General features: G+C 51.3%; 2 long non-coding RNA genes across 3 annotated transcripts in view; one reads left to right on the top strand and one right to left on the bottom strand.

The window, feature by feature from the left end:
• Positions 1-3,694: 3,694 nt before the first annotated feature.
• Positions 3,695-8,014, bottom strand: LOC144276813 (uncharacterized). 2 transcript variants are annotated; one of them, XR_013348341.1, is made up of 3 exons: positions 7,915-8,014; positions 6,423-6,572; positions 3,695-5,518 (listed from the first exon to the last, which is right to left on the bottom strand). It is a non-coding gene; the product is annotated as an uncharacterized LOC144276813 (long non-coding RNA). The 2 variants fall into 2 exon arrangements; XR_013348342.1 differs by having other exon boundaries at positions 3,695-5,499.
• A 151-nt stretch (positions 8,015-8,165) lies between these two features.
• Positions 8,166-25,921, top strand: part of LOC144276812 (uncharacterized) — a 44,437-nt gene continuing 26,681 nt past the window's right edge. The window contains exons 1-2 of the long non-coding RNA XR_013348340.1: positions 8,166-8,613; positions 10,015-10,191. This is a non-coding gene — a long non-coding RNA (uncharacterized LOC144276812). The remainder of the gene's footprint in view (positions 8,614-10,014; positions 10,192-25,921) is intronic.

The following is a 25,921-nucleotide window of genomic DNA, read 5'->3' as shown; positions in this document are numbered from 1 at the left end:
GTTCAAAAGAGCGCAGAGAGAAAAGCAAGATTTGAAATTGTCGAGCTGTTTCATTTCCAAATTTCTCAATAATAAAAAAAACCCCTGGTTTTCCAGTGCCACGTGACTCTTTGTTGAGCCAGTTCAGCTAATGGCAGCAGAAAAGAGCAAAGGCAAAAGGTCAAAATCCAGAGGGAATGTTTCGACGGACTGCAAATGACAATAAATAAATACCACAGCGGGTTGCCGGGTCGCAGAGGGATTCAGCTTTTCATCCCGATTCGAGGTGGGAAAAATATCATGCTCTCGTAAGTACTCACAGGACGAGAACCGTCCTCCCTTCACCCCACCACTGCTCATGCCCCCTTGTGAAGTCGGTAAGTATTTACCCCCCCAGCAGTGTATGGCCCACCCTCCCTCTGGAATGCGATGGAAGAGGCTCCCACAATATCTGCCTCATCTCACGCCAGGCCTGAATTCAGACCACTGCCTATAAATACCTGTGTGCTGACCTGCGTAGAAATACCAGAGTGAGTGCTCTATGCCAATCAGTGGGGAGTGGTGCGGAGAGAGGGGAAAGCGTGATGCTCTCCCTGGCTCTGCAGCACCATGCACCAGGCAGAGAGAAAGGGACGAGGGTGCTGGGCAATGAAACGTACTCTGACAAGTTCCTGTCGTTGCAAGGCAGAGGGGTCACGCTGGAAGCAATCAGGAGCTAATTGTTCCCTCTGCAGACCCACTGGGGGGCACCAGGATTCATCAACTTTTGCAGGGGGCCTGCATCCAGCTTGAGAGGGAATCTGTAATTGTTTTGTTGCGTGCAGGCCCACCCAACAGGCCCGGTCAGGAGTGGGGCTTCATTGCCCTGGGCACTGTGCAAACATAGAGAACGACACAGTCCCTGCCCCAAGGAATTTATCATTGGAGGCATCAACCCTGGAAAGAGTTACGTGCAGGCTTAACTTCAGGCACGGGAGGAGTCACAGTGAAGTCAACGGGAAAACTCACCTGCTTATTCGTGCTTGTCTGGCTTGTCTTCCAACCCGCTGACCCTGCCCGTGCTCAAGCATGTATGTAAGCGTTTGCAGGACGAGGGAGTTTGGAGCCAAGCCAGACAGGCGATAGTCAGACAGGAGCCCAGTCAAATCTCTGAGGCAATAGCTGATTTCTCTCTTGCCTTTTTTTAACCCCCAACCCTAACTCGAATGTGAGTTTATTTTTAAGCCCTGTCTGGTTTCCGTTAGTTTGTTCTAACTGCTGCCCACTGAGCTTTCTTTTCTAGCTGCAAACACTGCCTACTAGGGGTGGGGGGAGGCGCGGGCGGGGGGGGGGGTTAGGGGTTTGTACGAACCCTTGTAAAACAAGACAGCTGAACTCCTCCTGGCTCCGTCCCCTCCCACCCTGAGATTCCCAGCAGCTACTCGGTGCTGGGAGAGAGTCCAGCTGTTCGAAAATCATCTTAGGGACAATCTTTGTAGCATTTCAAAACACACCCTGGTTAAGTGCAATGACTAGAAGGGGCCTGAGCCTGCTGAAGACCAAGCAGGGACCCAAGGGAGCAAACAGACTCTGTCTCTCCTAAGGGCATGTTATCCCGGCCCCTCTCCCCCGCAGAACTCAGCACAAGGACATGAAAGAGCGTGAGAACGGAGAGCTCCAGCGAGGTGCAGCTCCCCATGGATGGCAGGGCTAGCTGCAGCTGCTGAGCTCAAGGCCACTGGCTGCCCTTTGCAAGAAAGATTGGGAACAAAAGGGGCTGCTCAGCGTCCCCCCGGGAGAGCCATAAAAAGAGCCATTCCCCTGTTACTGCATGTCAGCAAAGGGAGTGGACAGAGCAGCCAAAGGGGCAGCCCCCTGGGGACTCTGTGCAGACAGATGTTTCCCTCTGGAATGCTCCTGACGCTGGGATTAGTGCCTGGCCCTGATGGGGAAGGCCTCTGGAAGTGGCTCATATACAGAGCGATTCTCTTCTCGCTCAGATCCTAAGCCGGCGTTAATGGCAAAATCAACTGCCAAGCTCCTGCCAGCATCACCGATTCGGGTTCAGCGAGGTGACCCAGTGGATGCTCATGGAGTTACACGTGTGTAACAGAGAGAAACTGGCTGGACAGAGATATTTTCAACACAAGCAGCAAAGACGAGCTGAGTTGAGTTTATCGTCTCATCTCCAGGGCGTCAGGGTCCCTGTATCCAGGGGTGTAGCGAGGCGGCTGCTTTGCGCCTGGGGAAGAAGGTTTATTGGGAATTAACAGTGCTGGTGATGGAGGCGTCCATGCCTCCTGGGCTGCAGGGAATCCTAGCATGGGCTCTGCCATGACCCGGCACTCCTCCCTGCTGCCCTGGGACCTACAGCATTAACCGCTTCAGTGCCTGCCAGCATGGGCGCGCATCAAGAAGTCTAAGCCTAACAGCCTGACTTCTGTGGGGGGCTGGGTGGGGTTTGGTTCAGCACCCGATAAAGAGAGGGGCCAATGGTGAAATTTGGAGCTAGCTCTGGGTTGGGCTTCCAAATACCCCGCAATGTTGTGCGGTGGCTGGATTTGGAGGGGCTGGGGAGGGGTGATTTGGGTCCTTCTCTAATGTAACCCCCAAATCTTCTTTCTTTTACTTCATGCTTTGGACTGATGAGGCTGACAGCCTGAATCCCCTGGGTTACTGCATGGGGGTCTGTAATTAATACAGGGGCGGGAGAATCAGACTCTTATCTTTGCTGCCGGGCCACGGGGTTTGTTCTTCCCCTCCTGGGGCTCAGAGCAACTGTCAGATCAGAAGGGGACTCCAGCACATTCAATGAGATGAGACTAGACCGCTTCGCTGGTGTCGATTTGATGGCTTCTCTCTCACCCCCTGAAAAGCACAGAGAAGCCCTGACAAAATCTTCCTCATAATAACAGGGAGCTAACTGCTGCGAAACACCCACTGACTGTTAATTACAGGGGCCTGCCCTGGCTAATTGCTCTGTAGTTCTGGGGAATATTAACCATATTCCATCAACGGTGATGGTGCAGCGTGAATAGTGACAGGTTGCACTTTTCAGCTTCAAGTCCCTGGCAGAAATGAGTTCATGAACCCACCAGCTTGTGTGAGCTGCGAAGCACAATGCAGTAAGAGGGGAGGATGGTGACGCTGACACTTGGGGGTGTTAGCAAGACCCCGCAGCGGTCGACCTGCACCCCCTGCTGTCATCGGAACCGCTCAGTGTTGCAAGGGGGCCACCACAATGCACCTGGCTAAGTGTGTAGAAAAATTCCCTCCTGGAAGTGCTGCAGGACGGTTCCAGCGTTTAGGTACAGTCGATATCTTACCGGGGGCCGATAACACAGCCACGGCTGGCCCAGGTCAGATGTTTCGGGCTTGCAGGGCTTTGGCTGTGGGGCTATAAAATGGCTGTGTAGACTTTTGGGATCAGGCTGGAGCCCGGGCGCTGGGACCCGCCCCCCTTGCTGGGTGTCATTGCTTCGTGCCTCAGTTTCCCTCTCTGACCTGGGGATGCAAGCACTTTGTCTTGTCTAGTGCAGCTATTTACTGTGGGGCAAGGGCGATCTCTCACTCTGAGCATGGGCAGCACCCAGGGGGCCTCAATCTCAGGCAGACCTCTAGCTGATGCTGCAAAACGTACAATAATTACAAGCACAGCTTACCCCCGGCAGCAAAGGCTGGAGAAGCGAGGAGTCCCACCTATCTATTTCTATGGGTAAAGGCTGGAGGCATGAGCTGTGGGTTTTGGTAAATGGGGCCCCTGGGAGCTGCTTTTCGCAGAGTTATGGAATAAGAGGTTCTGCGACCAACAGCCTGGCTTCCTGCCATGGTGAAATTGCACAGGATTAAGCGAATGTTGGCTGAGAAGAGGCGTAATGTAAACTTCAGGGAGAAGGTGCACAAGTGGCATGTGGCCCTGTGATGAGGAGAACTCGATTACAGCACAAAAAACACCTGCCAAAGAAAACTGGAGACATTTCTGGGTGGCCAACCCCCGCCCCACCCAGCCCCTGGTCTCCTCCCCTTCCCACCAGCTTGCTTCCTCTTTAACCTCCAGTCCCAGCTGCTCCCCACTCTGTCCTGACAATGAGCGTTGCCCACACTCCATCAGCTGCTCTTCCAGGTGGAGAGGAGAGGAACATGTGAGAGAAGCTCCTCCTTATACCGCCCCTGCCCCTGCCAGGCTTGTTTGCTCCTACAGCCCCTAAGGGGGTGACGTTTAGCCACTGGAAGTTCTCCGGGGCAGGAACCATCTTTTGGGGTTGTATTTGTGCCGGGCCTGGCCCAATGGGGCCTGGCTGCGTGCCGGGGGCTTCTAGGCCCCCAAGTAAAATATAATGAGCTCTCAGAGACGCAGGTGATGGTGGGCCGGTTTCCCCACTGCCTCGTGCCCTGTGCAGACAGAGCCCGTGAGTGGGGAATTCTGAGTTGGCAGCAATGTGCATTCACTCGCACCAGATGGCAGGGTGCGGTGGGTGGAGCCCACTGGTTCCAGCACTCCCAGACTTCACTTCCACGACCACCGGACTAATCCCCCAGTGTCTCCTCTTGCCATGTTTCAGGACTGTGCCAAGCAGCGGGCTGCACTGAGGCTGTTATCCTTCGCTCCTGGCTTGGAAAGTCCAGTCCTGTATCTTGCACACGAGTGGACGCTGTTCTGGAATGCAATGGCTAACGAATTCTGACTAACAGCATGAGCAAAGCAAAGGTCAAGGAGGGCTCAAAATTGAACCCAGATCTCCTGGGTCCCAGGTCAGAGCATCAGCCACAAGACCACCCATCCTGTGAGGTACGCCACGGCTGTCTCTCAAAACCATTTAAGTTGTCATTACTGAAGAAAAACTGGGAAGTCATTGTCCACCAGAAGAGAAGAGCAAAGTCCAAAGGCCATCAAGCCTCATCCATCGATCGCAGTGTGATTTACAAAGGAGGGGCACGTGTCATTATCCCCACTTCACAGATGAGGATGCTGAGGTACAGATGTGCCTGAGTCTGTAATGCTGCAGGACAGGGTTCAGCTGGAGAGTTGGGCACACAGGCAGATGGGGCCAGCCAAGTTGCTAGGATGCTGTAGGGAGTGCAGAGCAGAGGAAGTGTATAGGGAGGTAGAAATAAACCCCCACACCCCAGATAGACTCAGCCCAGAATCCTTCTACTTGTGTCTTATTTTTTTCCGTCCAGTGAAACAGTGAGAAACTTTTAAAAAATGGAGGCTTGCGGCAGGGGCTGAGCCGTGGGGAGCACTTGCCCCGTGACGTGGCGGAGATCACACCTCCTGCTCCTCTTGTCCATCATGTGTAGGAAGTCTGACAGGTGCTGTTTAGCAGATCTCTCCCACGTAGGGGCTGTTGCTGCCTCCGCTCTCTCCTCTGCATTCGGGCGCCTGTCAAGGAGATGGTGCGTGTGGCATTGTGTTATTGCCAGGCCAGGCAGGATGCTTGGAATGGGAACAATTAAAGCCTCTTCTCCTTGCAGCAGCTGACCTGTGTGATTGGCAGGGCTTCTCAAGGGAGCCAGAAGGAAGGTGATGGAGAGGTGACACTGGAAGGCAAATGAGAACCTAGAAAATCAGAGAGGAAATTGAACTTTTCGTCGTGGGGGGAGGGGGAGGGGGAAGGATTCTCTTTTTGCAAATAGTGCCCCAAGGAGTTCACCAAAACCATGGATGGGGGTTTGGGGGGTGCAGGCCAAGGGGAATTTCACTCCTTGCCCAGAATTCCCCAAGCACTTGTCCAGTTTTGGCCAAGGTGTAAACTCGACATTGTCCTTGCTGTATAGTTTTAAAGCTATTCCTTCCAGATCAGATCCTGGAGCTTAGCTAGATGACAGTAACAATGGTCTGTGCCTTGGGATGGTGTATGGTACAGTCGCAATGGTGTCTCTGTAACGGTGTACAATACAGTCACAATGGTGTGTTTCTTGTAACAGTATAAGGTCCAGTCAAAAATGGTGTTCGCCTCACAATGGTGTATAGTACAGGACACTCGCAATGGTGCGTCTCTTATAAGGTACAGTGTGCTTCTCTACCAGGGAAGCCTGCAGGACCCATTCTCCAGCTACATTTAATGGGAGCTAGGTACAGTGTGGGAGAACAACAGACCACAGGCAAGGAGGCAGCCATGTCTGTACGTGTTCCCTTTGGGTAGGGGGTTAACCCTGGATCTGTCACACAGCGCCCTGCACTCTGGAGGGATTTACAGATGAGGGGGCTAATCGACGCCTCACACTTGGAGATCCCTCTGCCCTTCCCCAGAGGGGATGCCCTAAGGACTGTTACCCAACAGCCCTTTTCTCCGGGACTGGGGTCAATTCAGGACCCCCCAGTCTGCCCCTAAGACCACCGTAGCTGGCCTGGCTGACGTGCATTCTGCACCGATTTCCAATTAGCCCCTGGCGTGGGTTGGCGTGTGTGTTCCTGTTAACCAGAGCCAACCCGCATGGCAGAGACGGTACGGTCTGCTCACCAGATGGGACGAGAAGCAGGCGGGAGCCGGCGCAGAGATCAGTCTGCCTGCCTGTGGAACCCTGGGCCTGATCCTCCTCCCGCCCAGCCGAGTGTGCCCCAGCCCGTGTAACTCCATGGAGATCGACGGAGAGCAGCCACCAGTGTAGCCCTGGTGACATGAGACGAGACTAGGGTGACCAGATGTCCCGATTTTATAGGGAGAGTCCCGATTTTTGCGGCTTTTTCTTATATAGGCACCTATTACCCGCCACCCCCGTCCCGATTTTTTAACACTTGCTATCTGGTCATCCTAGAAGATAATCAAGCCCAGTGTCTCATAGACCAGCCGCTGAGAGGGTAAGAATGTAAATGTAAGGAATCACTTACAACCCCCAGCGATGTATTTAGTGACTGGAAGAGGGAGTTTGTGCTAACACATCCACTCCAAATGCGTTGGCTTGAGGTCAGGGGCTGCCTAGCTGGCCACTTCAACAGCTTTCCGCTTCCCCCGGCTCTATTATTTATGGCTTAGGGAGCAGGGTTGGCCTAACGAGCTCCATGAGGGCTGTAAACATTTGCTCGGGCATGGGCAGGTGCCATCTCTAAGTGGCAGGGAGGTGCTTTGCAAGGCACCCCCGACATTTGGCAGATGCCTTCCCGCTCTCGCTGCCAGATGGAACAGATCCATTCTGGAGCCGATCACTGCAATGAAAGAATCTCCTTACGGGGTATCCGATTATTCTGATTCCCATGTGTTGGTTATTGAGCTACGCGGAGTGGCGAGGAATTCAGTTAAATCAGCCCAGGGCTCAGCCAGGCAATAACTTATTTACTCTTATGAGACTGTAGCGGCCATTCACCCAAGGGCCTGGCCTCCGCCAGCTTTCATAAGGGTCTGTATTGGTGATACATATTTCTAGCTTGAAGAACTGAGGTGGGCGAAGGTCAGGGGAGCTTCACTGCAAACGCCTGCATTTGCCGGAGACGAGATCATCACACCAAAAACTATAGGTGTGCACAGAGCTGTACAGATATAAAGAGGCAAGGTTTGTTCTCTGTCTCTGGGGTGGGCTCGTGGGTGGGGAAGGAGCATGAAGTCAGCACGAAGGTGATGCTAGGAGAGGAAGGCGTGTCAGGAAGGGGAGCAGCACCGGGGAGAGGTAGCAGGAAGATGGGACCTAGACTGAGGGCTGGGGGAACTCAGAATTTTTGCCTGTGGAGGATGGAGCTTCAGCGCTGGAGGCTTCAGACCCTGTCTGCTCTTAGCCCACCCATGCAATTGGCAGATTATTTACTCCCTTGCTGGCAGTGGGTTTCTGCGGATCCTGGGAGTAAAGTGGATTTGATCGTGAAATTCCAGGACTGCCCTGGGATCGCATTCTCCCTCCCCACCCCCCCAACATTTCCACCTCCTCTCCAGCTTGCCTCCTGTTCCCTGCTTTCCTCTGGCTTCACTCTGCCACCTCCTTCTCCCACTCTCTCACTCCACCAGCTCTTTTTGGACTTCTGACCTTTGTCCCTTGGGTGTCCATGTCGCCTCAAGGCCGCCAGACCTTCCCTCGCACCTGCAACCCTCTAGCACGCTGGATCCCTTGCCCTGACCCAAATGAGTCATCCGCAAACTCCGGGAGCTGTAAACACAGAGCCTAGTGGTATCGCATGGAGCAGTCCTGCCTCCTCCCTGTTTACTGGCAGCAATCACGAGTCTAGCCTAGCTGGGAAATAAACAGCCTTATCTCTCCAAATTAGCTCTCACAGGCCGAGCCTGCATGCCAAAGGCAGACTGCAGGCGCTGGAAGGGCAGATTGCAGCTCAGCCGCATGTAGGAGCTGGAGAAAGAGTTCAAGCTCTTTTCCACAAACAAGTCTTGGGTGTGTGCGATTTCTCTTGAAAATGGGGTTCCCGTTCCTCAAGTCTTTTTCCCCCTAGGCATCTGTAACCGGTGATGGGGGAATGTCTAAGCGTTTGTGTCATAAATATAAAGGGAAGGGTAAACCCCTTTGAAATCCCTCCTGGCCAGGGGAAAGCTCCTCTCACCTGTAAAGGGTTAAGAAGCTAAAGGTAACCTCGCTGGCACCTGACCAAAATGACCAATGAGGAGACAAGATACTTTCAAAAGCTGGGAGGAGGGAGAGAAACAAAGGGTCTGTGTCTGTCTGTATGCTGGTCTTGGCCGGGGATAGACCAGGAATGGAGTCTTAGAACTTTTAGTAAGTAATCTAGCTAGGTATGTGTTAGATTATGATTTCTTTAAATGGCTGAGAAAAGAATTGTGCTGAATAGACTAACTATTTCTGTCTGTGTATCTTTTTTGTAACTTAAGGTTTTGCCTAGAGGGGTTCTCTATGTTTTTTGAATCTAATTACCCTGTAAGATATCTACCATCCTGATTTTACAGGGGGGATTTCTTTATTTCTATTTACTTCTATTTTTTATTAAAAGTCTTCTTGTAAAAAACTGAATGCTTTTTCATTGTTCTCAGATCCAAGGGTTTGGGTCTGTGGTCACCTATGCAAATTGGTGAGGCTTTTTATCCAACATTTCCCAGGAAAGGGGGGGGTGCAAGTGTTGGGAGGATTGTTCATTGTTCTTAAGATACAAGGGTCTGGGTCTGTAGTCACCTACGCAAATTGGTGAGGCTTTTTACCAAACCTTGTCCAGGAAGTGGGGTGCAAGGTTTTAGGAAGTATTTTGGGGGGAAGGATGCGTCCAAACAGCTCTTCCCCAGTAACCAGTATTAGTTTGGTGGTGGTAGCGGCCAGTCCAAGGACAACGGGGGGAATATTTTGTACCTTGGGGAAGTTTTGACCTAAGCTGGTAAAGATAAGCTTAGGAGGTTTTTCATGCAGGTCCCCACATCTGTACCCTAGAGTTCAGAGTGGGGGAGGAACCTTGACAGTTTGGGGTTCAGGTTCCTCTCCAAAAGCCAATGGCTGCTTCTGAAAGTCACCTGAACCTCCTGGACCTGAACTCAGGCATTCATGAGCACATCTGGCTCTTTGGGATTCCTGCTGTTTCCTTTCAAGCTGGAAACTGCAGGCAAACATCCTGCTTTGGGGTATTTTGACACCTCCATTTACGGTTCCAGCTGGAAGGCAGATGAGCAGAAGCATCCGCAGAAATGAGAAATAATGGGAATGGGGCGGGGAGGTCAGTCAGCCTGACTCTTCGGGCCTGCCAAAGGTTTTGGTTCAAGTTATGGGCGAACATGTCATCTGAGTTGTACGATATCTCACCTAGGTTGCTTTATCCTAGCAATAAGGTGCACTCTATAGCCATGACAGATGGGTAGACAGATGGGTAGTCAGGCTCTCCTTGGTGCAAGTACTAGGGGCCTAACACAGTTTCACTGATCAATGGGGTTTGTTTGTTTCTGAGAACCATGTTATTACCATTCCCACTAGCTAGGTATGGTTTTACAGTATTCCTGTAGCATCCCTGTCTCCGCAGCTCAGCCCATGCGAGCTACCTGATAGAACCATGCAAGCAGGTTGCTGGTTTCAACTATAACATGGACAAGTTCTCGTTTAGTTTCTGGGTTTCTCTGCTGGTGAGTTTTGGGGGGGCTGATCCCAGTACTTTGATTGCTTGTTTCCTTATAATCCTTCTAGGGTAGCAACTCCGGGACACTGTGCATCTTAACTACTTCAGTGCTGGCATGAAGGGGAAAATGCCTCTGTGGTGGTACCTCCTATAACTTGGGTATCCTCCCTGAAGTGCCACTGTCTAGTGGTAAATAGGCACTTAAAACACCACCACTATATTTCATTGCAGCAGATGGCAGCAGGGTAAGTGTGGAATAATAATAACAACAGATGCTTAGCCCTGTAGCCACGTGCATTTCATGCCCAGCTCAGCTGAGACCCACTACGACCCTGAATGGGCTGCAGGTGGGAATTCATCCCAATACCTGAAATAACAAAGGAGAGAATGGAGTTTGTTGTCGCCCCGTCTTCACGGTGCCACCATCTTGGATTTTATGCCAAGATGGTGACAGTTGTTTATAGAACTAATTATTACTCAATAGCCAGAAGAACAAAGTTCAGAATTGCTTAGAACGCAATGTTTCAAAGGTGGAAAATAACCCCAAGAGTCTATGTAAGTGAGTGCTTCGAGCCAGCTTGGTTGTTGGTGAGAGGTCAACCAGCATGGACTAGTGCAGGGTCGGTACCCTTTGAGAAGTGGCGTGCCAAGTCTTCATTAATTTAAGGTTTTGTGTGCCAGTAATAAACTTTACATTTACAGGGCCCCCCCCCCGACGGAACCCCAGACTGGCAGTGGGCTGAGAGGTGCTGGCGGCTGGGACCCCGGCTGGCAGGGGCCAGCGGCCGGAACCCCAGACCGGCAGCGGGCTGAGCCGCTCATCCCACTGCTGGCCTGGATGGACGGAACCCCGGGCTGGCAGCAGGCTGAGTGGGGCCAGTGGCCAGAACCCCAGACCTGCAGCGGGCTGAGCCGCTCATCCCACTGCTGGCCTGGATGGACGGAACCCTGGGCTGGCAGCAGGCTGAGTGGGGCCAGTGGCCAGAACCCCAGACCGGCAGCGGGCTGAGCCGCTCATCCCACTGCTGGCCTGGATGGACAGAAGCCCGGGCCGGCAGCGGGCTGAGTGGGGCCAGTGGCCAGAACCCCAGACCTGCAGCGGGCTGAGCGGCTCAGCGCGCTGCTGCTCTGGGGTTCCGTTTGCCGCCCGCATTGCCGGTCTGGGGTCCCAGCTGCCAGCTCTGCTCATCCTGCAACCCTGGCTGGCAGCAGAGTGCCACTAAAAATCAGCTCTCGTGCCATCGCCGACCCCTGGACTAGTGTTTGCAAATGGAAGCATGAAAACAGTGGGATTTGGTGGCAGAAGAGGTCCTGTCACTTCATGAAGTCTGCGTCCAAATAAAGGTCAGGTCACAAGTGAAATGAACTTAGTGCCCTCAACCTTCTCCTTAGAGGCTGCTTGTGCACACTGCAGAGACATCCCCTACGGTTCTCCACCGTTTGCAGTCTCTGCTCAGGAAAGGCTCAGTGCTGCAATAGCAGGAGGAGGGGTGGCATTAAGATGAACTGGGAGATGCTCAGTTGAAAGCCAGCTCAGCCTTATACCCGCCTTATGCTGAGCCCAACTCCTGAGCCCACAGCAAGTAAATGATTCTTCTTCATTCCATCCATTGTCTGGTCCTATCTGCAGCATGAAAGCTCAACAGATGTTAATTGAGCCATTCCTGCAGTGCTAGCAACATTCCCTGGTGGTCAAATAGGAGAAAGTTAAAATAAATTAGCTCTGAGCACTGTGCAAAGACAAGAGACGCTTTTCTCATGCACTAAAGTCTGCATTCCAGAGCAGCTGCTCCTCACAACAGATGCATCATCCCAACCTCAAGGCTGCTGGATATGCAAGACATCAAACAGGTCTGGAGATTTATTATTCTCCCAAATGGCTGCCATGAATTTCCTTGTCACAAGACACTTCATGATGTCATTCTTGGAGTTCTTCCTGCTGCCTATAGGAAAAACACATTCCTCGCCTCCGTAACCCTTTCTCTGCAGGCGAGTCCTCCTACGATTGTCTACAGGACATCTGGATGTACTGGACCATCTGGTCATGCCGGAGTCACCTGTTTCATGAAGGTGTCCAGTGCTGAAGGGGTGAAATTGCGTCTCCAAACGTGCAGGTTAATGACATTGCAGACTGCACTGCAGTGGTATCCCATCATCCTGGATTGATGTTACATGCTTATCGCCGTCGCCAGCTGCCAAACAAAAGTAAATCAAGCTCTACATTAAGAACGAGGTGAGGGGGATTGGTACCGTTTAAAAAGGGCCAAATGTTGATGTGGGGAATAGCTCCACTGAAATCAACTGTTCTTCAATTGACTTCAGGGGAGCCACACTGATTCACACCAGTCGAGCATCTGGCCACAAAGGGTCCAGATGGTTTCTGCATACTCCTAAGGACAACCATTATTTCACAGTTATCTGCACCATCCCTTGCGGCTCTGGCTATAGTGTGTGTGTGTGTATTTACTGGGTGCTATTAAGGAAAGCCAAAGAGAAAGTGTCTAATAGGAGGCTCTCAAGTCACAACAGCATGGTGTGGAAGCCAGCGGCATGCGCGGATCGTTAATGGTTCTTAACTTGGCAACCCGCTGACTGTGACGTCGCTTGGAATGACCCCTTTGGCTGGCTAACGCAAGCCCAGGACAGCTCCTTAGTGGTGTATTGGAGAACGGTGTAGACGCTTCCTGGGCCTGTCCCTGACCTCATGGTGGAGTCATAGTGGTGCTATGTATCCCCCCGAGTCCACTGGATTTACTGGGAGAGGTATGTGGGGTACGTGAGAGCAGTATCAGGCTCCGTGATGTTCAGCAGAGAATGGAAAGAAGAGATGAGGGCAGGCAACCCAAGGGCAGGCGGAAGACAGGGAGGGGAAGAACACAGGATTTCGTCATTGAAACGTCGCCCTATCTGAAAAAGACAAACAGCCAGGCCACAAATAGGGGCACCACAGCAGGAGGATTCAAAAATCGCCTGGAGTAACCACCTTCACCGCAGTCTCACTCGTCCCTCTGCACTCCTGGGAACCAGCAGCGGCCCCAGCCAAACAGTGGCATTGGGTGTTTTTACCTGGGGTGTCCAGGGAAGAACAGAGCCGCGTGCTGTGTCTCCAGGGCATGAGAGCGAGGCTAGACAGTCCAACCGTTGAGCCCCGATGCACCAGTTCTGAACAAACACCTGCTGGGTGGGACGGGATCCAGGAACAAATAGACGTGGGCGAGAGCTTTTCGATGAGCGAGAATTACTGGAAAGAAAAAACGCCCATTGGCTGCCAAGCTTGACTTTACACAGTGCATGTGGGATATTTCACAGTCGAGTCTGTTCCAGCCACCTGTCTCCATTTCCTCTCACTCTGCTGATCTTCTGCCCTTTTCCCTGCTAGCTTGCTGCCATCGGCCCTTCGTGCAGGACTCAGACAAACCCGCCTGAGGATGGTTCCTTCCAAACATCTGTTCCAATCTCAGATTTGGTCCCATTTTCCTGTTTATAACCAATTGCCCATGAAACGGTCCAGGTGACTGGTTGGAAAACACCACGCTGCAGGCGATCATGGCCGACTCTGGCCTCCCTGAGAAATGTCAGCCAGCTGCCTGGAGAGGACGCTGTCTGATGGCTCGATGGGGAGACTAAGAGCATAACTCCTGGGTTCTAGTTCCACCAGAGCAGGTCAAAACATTTCAGTCAAAAATGTTTTTTGATGAAAAGTTGGGAGGGAAACTGTTCCTTTTGTTTGAAATTTTCCATTTGTTCAACAAAAAAACCTGAGAACTTTAACCCAAACCCAACTTTTAAAGTTTTTAATTATTTCAGTCAAAAAACCCCAGAACATTTCTGGGGGAAAAAAATCCCCAAGATTTTCGTTTCTTCTGAATTTTGCCATGGAAACTACGGACCATTTTCTAACCAGTCGTAACAATTCCTAGCTCCGCCACTGCCTCCCTCAGTGGACCTTGGGCAAATCAGCTTAACCTCTCTGTGTCCCAAGCTTATCCAGCAGTAAAATGGGGGTATAACCATGAGGGTTAATTACTGTTTGCAATCTGCTTTGAGCTCCTCGGATGAAAGGAGGCCGAGATGCACAAAGGACTGTCAAGGACCCCATGTAAGCTCTCCCCTCCATCCCTGCAGCCCCTCAGGCAAGCTACGGCCCTGCACATTATATTACTCATTGTTAATGAGCATTTGCAGAACACTGGACACATACAAGGTGTCCAAGGCCTAGAGCAAGATATGATCACTGTCTTGAAAGGCTTATTGCTCAACATGACGTGCTTGCCTTAGCTAGCCACTCCTGGACTGTCAGTATGGCAGAGCTGGGCCTGGTCCCTAGGGGTGGATATTGGGGATGTGGATGTATTGCCACTCTGTCCCAAATGCTCTGGTCAGAACATCCTGCCATCTCCTAAGGCCTGGACGTGGCCACGGCTGCACTGACCAGAAAGAGTGCTGCAGAACTAAACCAAGTGCTCCCGTCCCAGCCTAAGGGCAGAGCCCCTTAGTCCGCATCGCTCCCAGTCTTGCTCGCGTGAGGTCCGGCATCACCAGGAGGCGCTGTTACACGTCGTCTTTCAATTTTTTGTTCTCAGCATGGGAGCACGTTTGGACTCTGGAGAAGACATGCTGGGTTACTGTTAGTTGGAGTTATACAACCTTTTAGCTTGGGAAGAGAGGGAGCTGTGCCAGCCACAGCAGGTGACCCTGCTCTTTGCCTTGGGCTCTGAGTAGAGTCAATGTGTCAGGCAAAGTAGCTCTCTGGGAATGGGGCTCTGGTGCTGGGCTGAGATCCCTAGAAGCAGGGGTTGCCCTGCAAGCTGTCTGCCCACCTCTGTTCCAGGGCTGGTGCATACATGCACATAAATGACGTTACTCAGAGAATATCCCCAGACGCCATGCCACTGATTTCTCCTCCACTGGGAAGCCAACTTACAAAGTCTCAGCCATCGGCTACCGCTCCTCCGAGGGGCGACTGGTGTGAGAATAGGACACTGACCCAAGCAGAGGAGGGCTGTCGCCAGTGCCAAATGCAGGCATGGCAGCCCATTGGAGAGGCTGACAGATGCCTTTCATTTCCCAGCCCTCCGTCTCTCTGCTTGTGGTTTTGCTCTAGTCCCGATCACCAGGGATGTGACTCCGCTGCTTTCTCTTTCAAACTCCGCCTGCCAGATCCAGGCCATTGGCAGCCATAAGGAGACAAGGATGACGGGATTCCCGAGAGACCGTTTGGCTGAACACAGCAGACTTGGAGGGCACTGTGTTTTGAGCCAGCCGGCTGGAGCACAGGTCAATGTCGTTTGTCTTCCTTTGGGACCCAGAGGCTCTTTTGTATGGTTGTGAATTCAGCCCACCATAGCTCGGAGCCCACGCTTTGCCCGGTTCTCAGAGATAACCAGCCTGCCGTCAGGCGGCTGCAGGAGCTGGGAGTGAGAGGCCTTTACAAGCACAGCTCAGCAGCTGCGAGACACCTGGTTTCCAACTTTCGGACGTGGAAAATGGCATGTAAAATAAAGTAACAGAGCAAGGGGAGGGCAGAGCGGTTATCGGCTGGATGGTACAATGGACCTGATTTTTCCCCGCTGTAATTCCACTGATGCCAATGGAAATGGACCGGGAAGGTATTTGGCTCAGCACGTCTTGCAAAATATGCTACCCTGAAGGGAACATTCCCCTCCCCTGGCCCTAGCATTGATCCTTAGTCCTCCCCATCAGCGAGAGACAGCATGGCCTAGCAGATAGGAAACGGGTCTGGGAAATGGGAAGTCAATGTTCTCATCCTGACTCTGCTATGGGACCTTGGCAAGTCACTTTCCACCTCTGTTTCCCCCACCCACCCTTTGTCTGTCTTGTTTATTTAGCTTGTAAGCTCTTTGGGGCAGGGACTGTCTCTCGCTAGGTGTGTATACACTACCTAGCACAATGGGGCCCTGATCTCAGTACAGGCGTCACTGGAATACAATACCACCCAGAGTACAGTATGCAACACAATGCCAGAGCACTGTACCACACCAACCAATGTGTGAGAGCAGTTCACTATGTGATCGAAAACTCTTCTTTGTAATTAACAAAAGCCAAAGTTCCAGTAACTGGATAAAGGAAGGACATCGCCTCTCCCGCTCGCTGGCAGTTGATGGGATTGGGTCACCCAGTCTGAAAGGGAAGGGGATGTGGAAGACCGGACAGCCAGCAGGGAAAGGGGGCTTTCTGACTTCCAATAGCTACAGGCTTGCGTGTATTTCCCCCTTTCTATTTTTACTCCTGCTTATTTGTTCAGTGGCCAGGACTTGATTTCCTTAGCTAGACAGTGTGTATGTGGGAAACAATGTAAGCAGCGACATCTGAAAGCTGGGAGGCGAAGCCAGACTGAGTTCTGATTTCCTGTGGCTCGAGCCCGTCTCTTCTGCTGCTTTGCTTCTTATCTCTCACCGAGGTTATGACAGACCCCTGAAAACCTTGGCCGGCACTGCCCATCCTGTCTGCTGCTCCTCTGCCGACACACTGCCCAGCCTAGATCTCCAGGCAGATTCAAGCAAGCAGTTCCTGGTTTGGCTCATCTCTTGTTTCCAGTATAGTTTTGCTTGACCTTTACAGTTCAAGCCCTAGCAGCGTTTACTGGGTTGTCACTCAGTGATGTCTACAAGGCCAGGGAAGGTCTGACGGTAGCACAGGCTAACAACCCTTCAACGAACCCAGGGTCCCTAGCTGACTTGTGCACTGCTTGATAGCCCATGCTAAAGCCGGTAGTACCGCATCTACCCTGCTATTGTTCAGTGCTAGCTAGATTAAAGCTCTCATGGAGATGCTTCCCCATTCTACGATCATACCCTGCCTTGCGGCGTTGACACACCTCAAAGGTGGTGGCGTAGAACAGATCTCCTGGGCTAGAAATAAGTGGCTAACACAGTGAGTTGAACAAACAAGGGACGTACAAGCAGCAATTTCCAGTATCTAGCTAGGGCGGGGAGGGAGGGAGCCCCTCTACACATCGGAGAGCTCCAGATTGCACAGCTTTTGAACTTCTCTTTACATATCTGGTGCCACCAGAGCACATTGTTAGCTGTGGTTCAAAAGCCCCAGTCTTCCCAGCGGGAACCGAGTATGTGCTGAGACCACACGACACACAGGAGGAAAAACCTCTCTAAACCGCCAGTCACCAAAAGTCACCTTCAGCGTCATCAAAGGAGGAGCCAGTCCGGCCGGAGCTGGTGGGAAACTCTCGACAGGCTTCACTTGTAAACTTCTCACACGGTTTCCTGCTCTGGAGGAGCCGGAGATTTGCTGAGCAGCTCAGTGAGGCCACGGATATTTTAAACAAATGAAATAAGAATTTGCAGGGCACAGTGCAGCGGAGCTGAGCGCAGTGTCCCCTGCCGCCTCCAACCGAGGGGGGAGATGGCCGGCGTGTCGGCTCAGCATTTCTCCATGAGTCTAGCTCCTGAGACTGGCAGAGAGCTACGAGCATTTCTCCATGAGCGTCCTTGCTGGACTCCACCCTGGGTCAGTAGTGGCCAGTAGGCATGGCCGTTTGGTGGACCAGGTTGGTAGTCTCCGGCCATTTCCTGGTGGCTGTCAAGGGCCCTGTCATAGGGCAGTCCCACCTGCAGCACCCTCCTGCGGCAGGCTGCTGCAGGACAGGCATGCCTGCCTCAGTTTCCCCTTTCCGGTAACCCAGTAACTCTGTGCAAGGCTTATCCTCGAGTCCATCAACGTGGTTTATTACCAGAACATCATTCAAAACAGTCCACAATAAGAGTCCATTTCTCACCCCAGTGCAGTCATTAAAACCCAAGACATCTCATCCCTTGGTGCTCTACATACGGGTACCTTCACGCACGCCCACACTCTGTGAGTCCTCTCTTGTCCTGGTACCAGGACAGCCACCCCAGCCCTTCCCTTGAGAGTGAAACCCTGCCTTTCCCAGTGCGAACTCCACAGCCTTCCTGCTGGGGGATCATCTTTGCCAGGGCGGCTCCCGCATTTCCCTGGAGGGGACTCTCTGCATGCTTTCTGCTGTTTGCAATGGGCCTTTCGGGATACACAGGGCTACAGCTGTGGAGATCTCCCTCTTCGCCAGGCACCAGGTTCTCCGTATTCCTGCCCCTTGCAGGCTCCCTCCGCTCTCCAAGCTAATGGTGCGATCTGGGAACGAGCCAGTTAATACACGTTCCCAGAGCTGTGCCACGAGAACAAGGGCCTGGTGGCACTGGGTTGCCCGTAAGAGGGGATGGCATGTTAATTTGCTAACCGAGCCCTGGGATTTCAGGTGGCTTAACTTGTTTGCTGGCGGAAACTCTGCCGATGGCTTCAGAGACTCCCTTGAAGGGACTCTGGGTAGCACGGAAGCGGGTAAGTGACTTAGGAGCCCATGTCTCATTGGCAATGTTACCTTCCATCTATTATGGAGGGGCTCTCGTCTACCTCTCAGCACAGCCTGGACTGGGGATCTGGAGGGAGAGGCAGCAAAGGGATTGCGTGGTTCTTTGTAACCAGAGCCGGGGTGGGGGACGCCGTTTTCCATGAAAAATGATGGCTCATAAAAGCCAAAACTTTTCACAGAAGTGTCTCAGGGCCCCACCCCAGAGTAGCCAATAGGAGACAGAGCATGGAGCTGGGAAAGCTGGGTTCAAGTCACTGCTCTGTCCGAGTCAGACCAGGGACCTGATCCTGAGTTTCCCACATACCAGCTGAGGGCACTAACCACTAGGCTACTGACCATGCTGGGGAGGGGGAGCTCTCCCCAAGGGCTACTGTGTGGACTGCTTTGTGTACTTCGTTAGTGCCTTAAATCATCTGCGCCTCACACTCCCCCCAACGAGGAGCAGCTGGTGAGTGGTATAATACATGTCTTGCAGATGGGTAAAACGAGGCACGGAGGGCTCAGGCCTTTCACGGCACTGTCTAGCTTTCAGGCTTTATGCCTATAAAACAGCAGCAAAAAAGACCCCACACCAAGACCCCTCGCTTCACTCTACTGTGCAGCAGAAAGCACCAGTGACAGAGAATCTGAGCCCCTGCGAACGGCTGGTCCTACATGCCAAATGTAAAGCTGAGCCCGGTCATTCACTCAGTGCAGCTTCCATGGGGTCATTTGGCTTTGTGGTCTCTGAGACTGGATATAAATCTGGGTTGACGAGCAGGATCTCACTTTAAACCTAATTCTGAGCAGCCTTAAGTCCACCCCTGGTGCCGGCAGTACCATCATATGGACGGATCAGCACCAGCAGCCAGGATGAGCCTCTGAAATAAAGAGAAACTCTTCAGTGCAGGTCTAAATACATCACAGTTCTGCTTGGTGTCCCAGCACCTGCCTCACAAAACCACCTCGAGGATGGGGCACGTAGGAGAACGCAGCTCTTCAAGGCAGATAACGAGCCAGGTAGCCTATATTACTAGGAGTATTTTAAAATAGAGGCAGTTCCTGCTGGGAGACATCACATGGCTCCAGAAGTTTAAGCAGGAGGCTGGCATGTGTCAACACATACAGAGGTCAAGGCCGGGTGGTTAGCAAGCTCCCAGAGACTAAGTGTAATTGGGAGGTTTCATTTCCAGGGTCAGCGCCAGTTACCGGCCTGGTTTCACCAGTCTATGGCTTTTAATGGTGATATGACAGGATCCACTTCCAGCTGCCCCAGACTATTGCCAGCTACACCTGAGCTTGGGTCCATGGCAACGTGCCGTATGAACCCTCTTTCCGGGGGGATACAAAAAAAGCCCACGTGACATTTTCAGAGTAACGTCTGTACTTCCTGCTTCTCGTGGATTGGCCAAACCAGAGCCTAGTCCCCGTACACTAGGAAACTGACCCCTTACTGACAATGGGTGTCTTTGAATGGGTGCGGAAGATGGTTTAGACAGGACAAAGGCATTGTCAACAGTTACAGAAACTGTGATCCAGGTGCTAGGGATTTTCAGCAGTAGTTCAGGAGGTTCACATTGCTGGCAACATGTCAGCTTCCGCTGGGGGTTTGAGAGACACTGTCCTGCCCATGTTTCCATCTGACCTGACTGAGTTAAATCTCTATAAAAGATTTCTCCTCATGGTATCTGAACACCAGAGGCCCAGATGCAACCAGAACATGCCAGTTGAATGTAGTTTAGCATTTCTACTCCTGGCTGGAACTCAGAAGTTTGGAAGAAAAGTTAAAAAGAAAAAAGGAAAGGAAAGGAAAGGAAAATCACCCCACCCTACGCCCAATTAAAAATGAACTCAACTTTTTTTGAACTTTAAAACCAGGTTTGGAATCAAGTTTTGGGTGAAGTTGCAGGTTGGTTCTTATTTTATTTGAAGACGTTTGCCCATCCCTTGTTAAAAATTGACTAAGAAACTGTGAAAGGCATGTTCAGACTGGATCAAAAGAGTGACAGAAAGAATAATTATACTTTGCACTTCTATAGCACCCTCTATCCCAGGATCTCACGGTGATTCACCAACAACCCTTCACTGGGAGAGTTGGGTGATGACTAAAACATATTCCACGAATAACTGCATGTTGTAAATGAAATCTCTCTGCTTTCCACTGTTCCCTTAGTGTGCTTGTTTTCAAGGTGAAATTCACCCTGGTGCCTCTTAGAACCTCAGTACAGGGCTGACGTGGTATATATGAATATTCTTATTAAATATATTATGATTTATTTACTTTGTGATAGCGCCTAGGAGCCCCAGTCACGGATCCAGACCCCATTGTGCAAGGCACAAACAGAACATAAAGGGGGAAAATTTCACATAGAATGCAGAACTCGTAACTATAACCAGAAGCCTGCTTCTCCGAGCCACCCTTCTCCAATCAGGGAGCAGAAGCAATACCACGTGTCCAATCATAAGGCTTGCATTTTTAATATCTTACCCTAGCCATCGAAGCTAACCAAATACTGTTGGCTGCATTCTTTATTTGATTTTTGCGTGTGAATTTGGCATTCACAAGAGGAAGAATCAACAGTTGCTGACCAGGATCATGTGCAGCATAAGGAGAAACTGTGCAAGCCTCCTTCTGACCTCATCCTGGTCTACCAATGCACCTTCAACTCATCTGCAGCCCACCTCCTTCCCCTGGCTGTCATGTGCCGCAATGAGACGATGGGTTGCAAAGACTGAGAGACCACCCCCTCACCCACACACACATGCTCCAGACTCTCTGTGCTTCAAGCAGCTCAGCGTCTGTGACCCACTACAGACTCATTGATGATGAATTCCTGTTTGCCTGCGCTTTGCAGAAACATGAAGTATTGTCAATATTTGCTCCTTTCCGCTTGTCACGGCTCAGCTCAGCTGTGTTTCTTCCCACAGCCCGAGGGACTTGATTTGGTTCAGTGGCTCTTTTCACAAGCACTCCTTTCCCACCTGCCTGGCTCTGACTGCAGCAAATTGAAATGATAAACCTTGCAAACTGGCCTATGGGTGGAGGCGTTACTCATTGCAAAGGAACCCTCAGACTGGGGGCCGAAGCTCCAGGAAAGGAGCATGAAGACCCTGGGAACAGAGGCAGGGAGTCCTGCCTACATGTTTCTTACTGGTGATCTCAGTTAAACAGCAAAGATTTGGTCCAACTGTGGGTTTGGCCCAAGCAATGTGCTGTAGCAGGATAGTAACTGTGCTGGCAAAGAGGACCTCTGCTATAGCTCCCACAGAGCTTGTGGCTTGCAGTGCTACCTAGTGGTTAGAACGGTGGACTTGGTGCTGGGCTCTCTTGCTGGCTATGCCACTAGCTTGCTACATGGATTTGGGCAAGTCATGGCCCCCTCCTTGCCTCAATTTCCCCAGCTGTGAGATGAGGAAACTGAAGGCAAACTATTTCAGAGGGGTGCGACGAGATTTATTTAGTTTTTTACTGCCACTCATGCTTGCGCATTGCTATGAGGCCCGCGCTAAATGCACGGTATTATTATTTGAATGAGAATGGGAGCCCAGGGCGGTATGAATTGAAAAGCGCCCTGAGATCGCTCATGTTTAGTTGAGCAGCAACAGAGACGGGCTACGGGGCTCTGGCAATGGCGTGCAAACGCCCGGGAGGACGCTGCTTCCAACCCTGCAGCCTCCCTTCCTCGGAGTGCATCAGATGAGGTGCCTCTGGGCGGCTGGCACTGCTGCGTGAAGGATGGGTGCTGGGTTTGCAAGTCTCCCTGTATTCCACATAACAGCAGAAGCCTCTTGAACAAAGACCTGCCCCCAGCCTAATTTCCGAGCGTGATGTGCTGCATCCTAACGGCTTTCTCCTGCGATGCACCAGGCGGCTGAAGCAATAAGAAGGCCACGTTCCCGCAGGGACCAGTGAATCACAGCTGGAGTGTTTGGGTTGGCAGAGCACATTATCATTTTTAACTGCTGCTTTTGTCTGGCTGACGAGTCTGAGCTCATGCCCGGTCTCCAGGGGCCAGCGCGGCCCCAGAACACTGCAGAAGTCCAGGCATGCTGTAATGACGCAGGGCCTTGATTTTTAAGATGAGGAAGGGGGAAGGGGGAATCTAAACTGGAGGCAAATAAGGGACCCTCTGGACCTTCCAGGACAATGTAGCTTGCTAGTGTTGAAAAGCCCCTTTGGAAGCGAAAAGCTAAACTCTCTGGGCCTGATACTCAGATGCCCAAAGATCCTGTTCTTAGCCTGCTCTGGAGAGTGATCATCCCACGGAAAAGAAACCACCTCATCAGGGAACATGAGCTCATCAGACCCTCCTCTGGCCAAGTGCGAAGAGCATCTGGCGCCTCGTCTCGCTAGATGGCAGTTTGGGCTGTGTTCACGTCTCTGGAGTGCTGGAACATATGTTCAACAGCAGGTACGTGGGGCTGAATTAATGTAGCTAATCTGGACTCGTTCATCACTCCGGCAGGGAGCTCACAAAACATTACTGATCAAGCTCCAACAAAACCTCCGGACCCCTACTGGAAAATCTCCCAGGGGTTAAAGCTTCCAATGAGAGCGGCGTGGGGGTGGGGAGAGACAGATGGGTCTAGCTCTTTGGAAACTTGTTCCTCGCCCTTGGAAGACAGAGCATTTTTTCCCCTTGATAATTCCTCACTTTGAATGACACACACCAACCCTCTGAAAAGTCTGCCACGATGCCTACAGATGCCTACAGCTGCTCACGGTGAGCCTGGACCACTGCTCTGCTCTCCACCTGTTTGTCGCTCTTCGCAATAGAGAAAACCTTCTCCACCGGTGAGGCCGCCCTCTTCCTTCAGCTTCTTTTGCCCCAGCTTTTTGATTGGTTCTGCCTAGCCACATGGCTGGATATGGGTCAGTTGTGTAGATCTGGCAGAGACCCGCTACGCGACAGACTTCACTGCTTCTGCATGTTACAAAGAGCCAGGAACTGTTGTCTTCAAACACAGCGGTGAGATTCAGCCTTCCAAAATGCCTCTCGCTTGGCTATTGATCTTTTAGCATTAAGATTCTAGTGATTTTTACGGGCTCCTGCCGTTCGTCCACCAATGACCCTTTGGAAACGTACGGTCGATAGATTGCCTAGCAGGCGGGACGGATGTGCGAATGAAATGCTGCATGCTCTGAGGTGATCCCCAAGTCTTGAATCCTGGTATCTGTACAGCACAATGGGGTCCTGATCTAGATGCTACCATAATATCAATAATAAAGGGTCTTTTCCCACGGATGGAAGGCTCTGTAGAACTACACAGCATCGTTATTACACTCTGCCCATGAGACAGACCCACAGTGCAAACACCGAGACCCTGCGGGTAGATTTTCAACCCAGCAGAGCTCAGTGGAGTTTAGATCCAGGCCCATCTCTGCTCTGACATTTGCTGGGTAACAGCATCCCACGTTCTGCATCTATTTACATGGCCCCACTATTGTAGTGTCTCGCCATCTTTGGTGGGGTTATACTTCCAAAGGCCCCTGTGAGGGACAGCACTGCTCTTATCCCCAATTTGCAGATGGGGAATGGAGACAGAGAGGGCAAGTGACTTGCCCAAGCAAGTCACACAGGAAGCTTAGCAAAGCAAGGTCTCCCACATTCTAGGCTGTGTCCAAAAATAGGGTTGCCAACTTTCTGACAGAGCAAAACCAAACACTCCTGCCCTGCCCCTTCTCTGAGGCCCCACCCTGCTCACTCCATCTTTCCTCCTCCCTCTATCGCTCGCTCTCCCCCACCCTCACTCACTCGCTCATTTTCACCTGGCTGGGAGGGTCCCTTTTTGACCAGGTGTTCAGTTGAAAACTGGACACCTGGCAATACGGTGACCAGATAGCAAGTGTGAAAAATCGGGGCAAGGGATGGGGGGTAATAGGGGCCTATACAAGACAAAGCCCCAAATATCGGGACTGTCCCTATAAAATCGGGACATCTGGTCACCATACCTGGCAACCCAGCGACATTGCATGCATAGGTGCTGGAACTAGGGGTGTGCTGGCTTGAAGTGGTTTCCATTATATACAGGGCTTACAGTTTGGTTCAATGGCTCTCAGCATCCCCCCCGACTATAGAAATTGTTCCAGCCCCCTTGGTTGCATGCACTGTCCCTGGACTGCTCTATATTTCATACAGACGTTGTCTTCTGTTATGCCACCAGCTGACAAGGAGGACTAGGAGACATTTTGTGGCAGGCAGTGTGATCATTTCTTTGTCACCAAAGGCAATCGGTGGTACAGAGGGGGAAACTACTGAAGGGGTTTTTCAAAATGAGCTTTTCTTAAGTGCTGTTGTTTCATTCATAGATTTTTTCCTTTCCAATAAGCAGAGGTTAACTCGGTGGCCTACAAGAATTTCATTACGTGCATTCCTGCTGACTGCACATTGCTTCTAGGCCCTGGAGCGAAGTAACAACGAGGCGGGAGAAACAGAGAGGCTAGACGCGTTCTCTTATTTATAAGGGCAGTTTTCACTTCACAGACAAAACCTCCAGCAACACTCCATCCATCCTTTCCCCAGCTAAATGGCAAATGGGAAAAACCAATAAAAATGCAATGGCTGCAGGCTAATGGTGTTCAGGGGATCCTGTCTCTCAAGAACGATGCTTTCTAATGGCATTTCCTCTAAACGAAGCTTTCAGAACAGTCAATTTCGTAGGAGTCAGAATAAAGGTGCCCCAGAAAAACTTGAACATTCGGGCTTTCAGTGTTTAAGCACGTACAGAAATAGCAAAGGTTTGTTGTTTTAAAAATCCAACAAAGAATCTCGATATATTATTTGAGGTTAACTCTCGGACAGAAGACTGGGAATTACGGTTCAGATCATTTTGCTCTTGAAATGGAATATGTTTTCAAATAAATAATATCTATTTTTCAAACAATACCTTCAGTGTATGCAGTGCCTGAAAGATCTGACATGCTTTCTGTACTGTCCATGCCACCCACAAGTAAATGCAGCCACCTCCTGGGCAGAACACAGCTACTGTTTAACAGCACACAGCAACACTACGCGACAGTCGTGGACAGCAGGTGAGGAAGAATCCCAGATCCAGATGAAGCCATGGACAGGTTTGGGAAGGGCAGCTGAGGAAACACAAACTCAGTCGCTGGGGGTTGGGCAAGACTGATACACTTGTATCAAGCTTGTGGATCTCCCAGTTTGCAGCTGGGATTTCCAGGCCTGTTTTGGAGGCTGTGTTTTAATAATATGGGAAAGAAGGAGCCGATCTCTTGGGAGATAGATATTGATAAGCACAGCAACCCACCTTACATCTCTGCTTCAATATGAAATCTCTTATTCCATATAACTTCTCTGTATCTATGAATGCACAGACCCAGGTTTCTAAAACCTGGGCTATTGACTGCTGCTTCTCCAAGACTCTGCTTTCTTTGCTGTGTGTCTGTGTCCCACAGCCACAGATCTTACATTTAGTTTTCTTGTTCAGGCTATAAGCCTGAGGCTGTCACTCAAAATCACCACCACCCTGTGGGCCTGGTTGGTAAGAAAACAAACAAAAGGCAACCTGTGGAAAAGGTGACCCATGTTAGAAATGCAACGCTGCAAACCCCAAGCCTTCAAAAATCATGGGTCAGGCCCTAAAAATCAGGAAATTTTTTAAAATAA

The sequence above is a fragment of the Eretmochelys imbricata genome, chromosome 18, assembly GCF_965152235.1.
Source record: "Eretmochelys imbricata isolate rEreImb1 chromosome 18, rEreImb1.hap1, whole genome shotgun sequence".
In the NCBI taxonomy this organism is placed as follows: domain Eukaryota; kingdom Metazoa; phylum Chordata; order Testudines; family Cheloniidae; genus Eretmochelys; species Eretmochelys imbricata.
The sequence above is the reverse complement of the archived record's forward strand: the minus strand, read 5'-3'. Positions and strand labels throughout refer to the sequence as shown.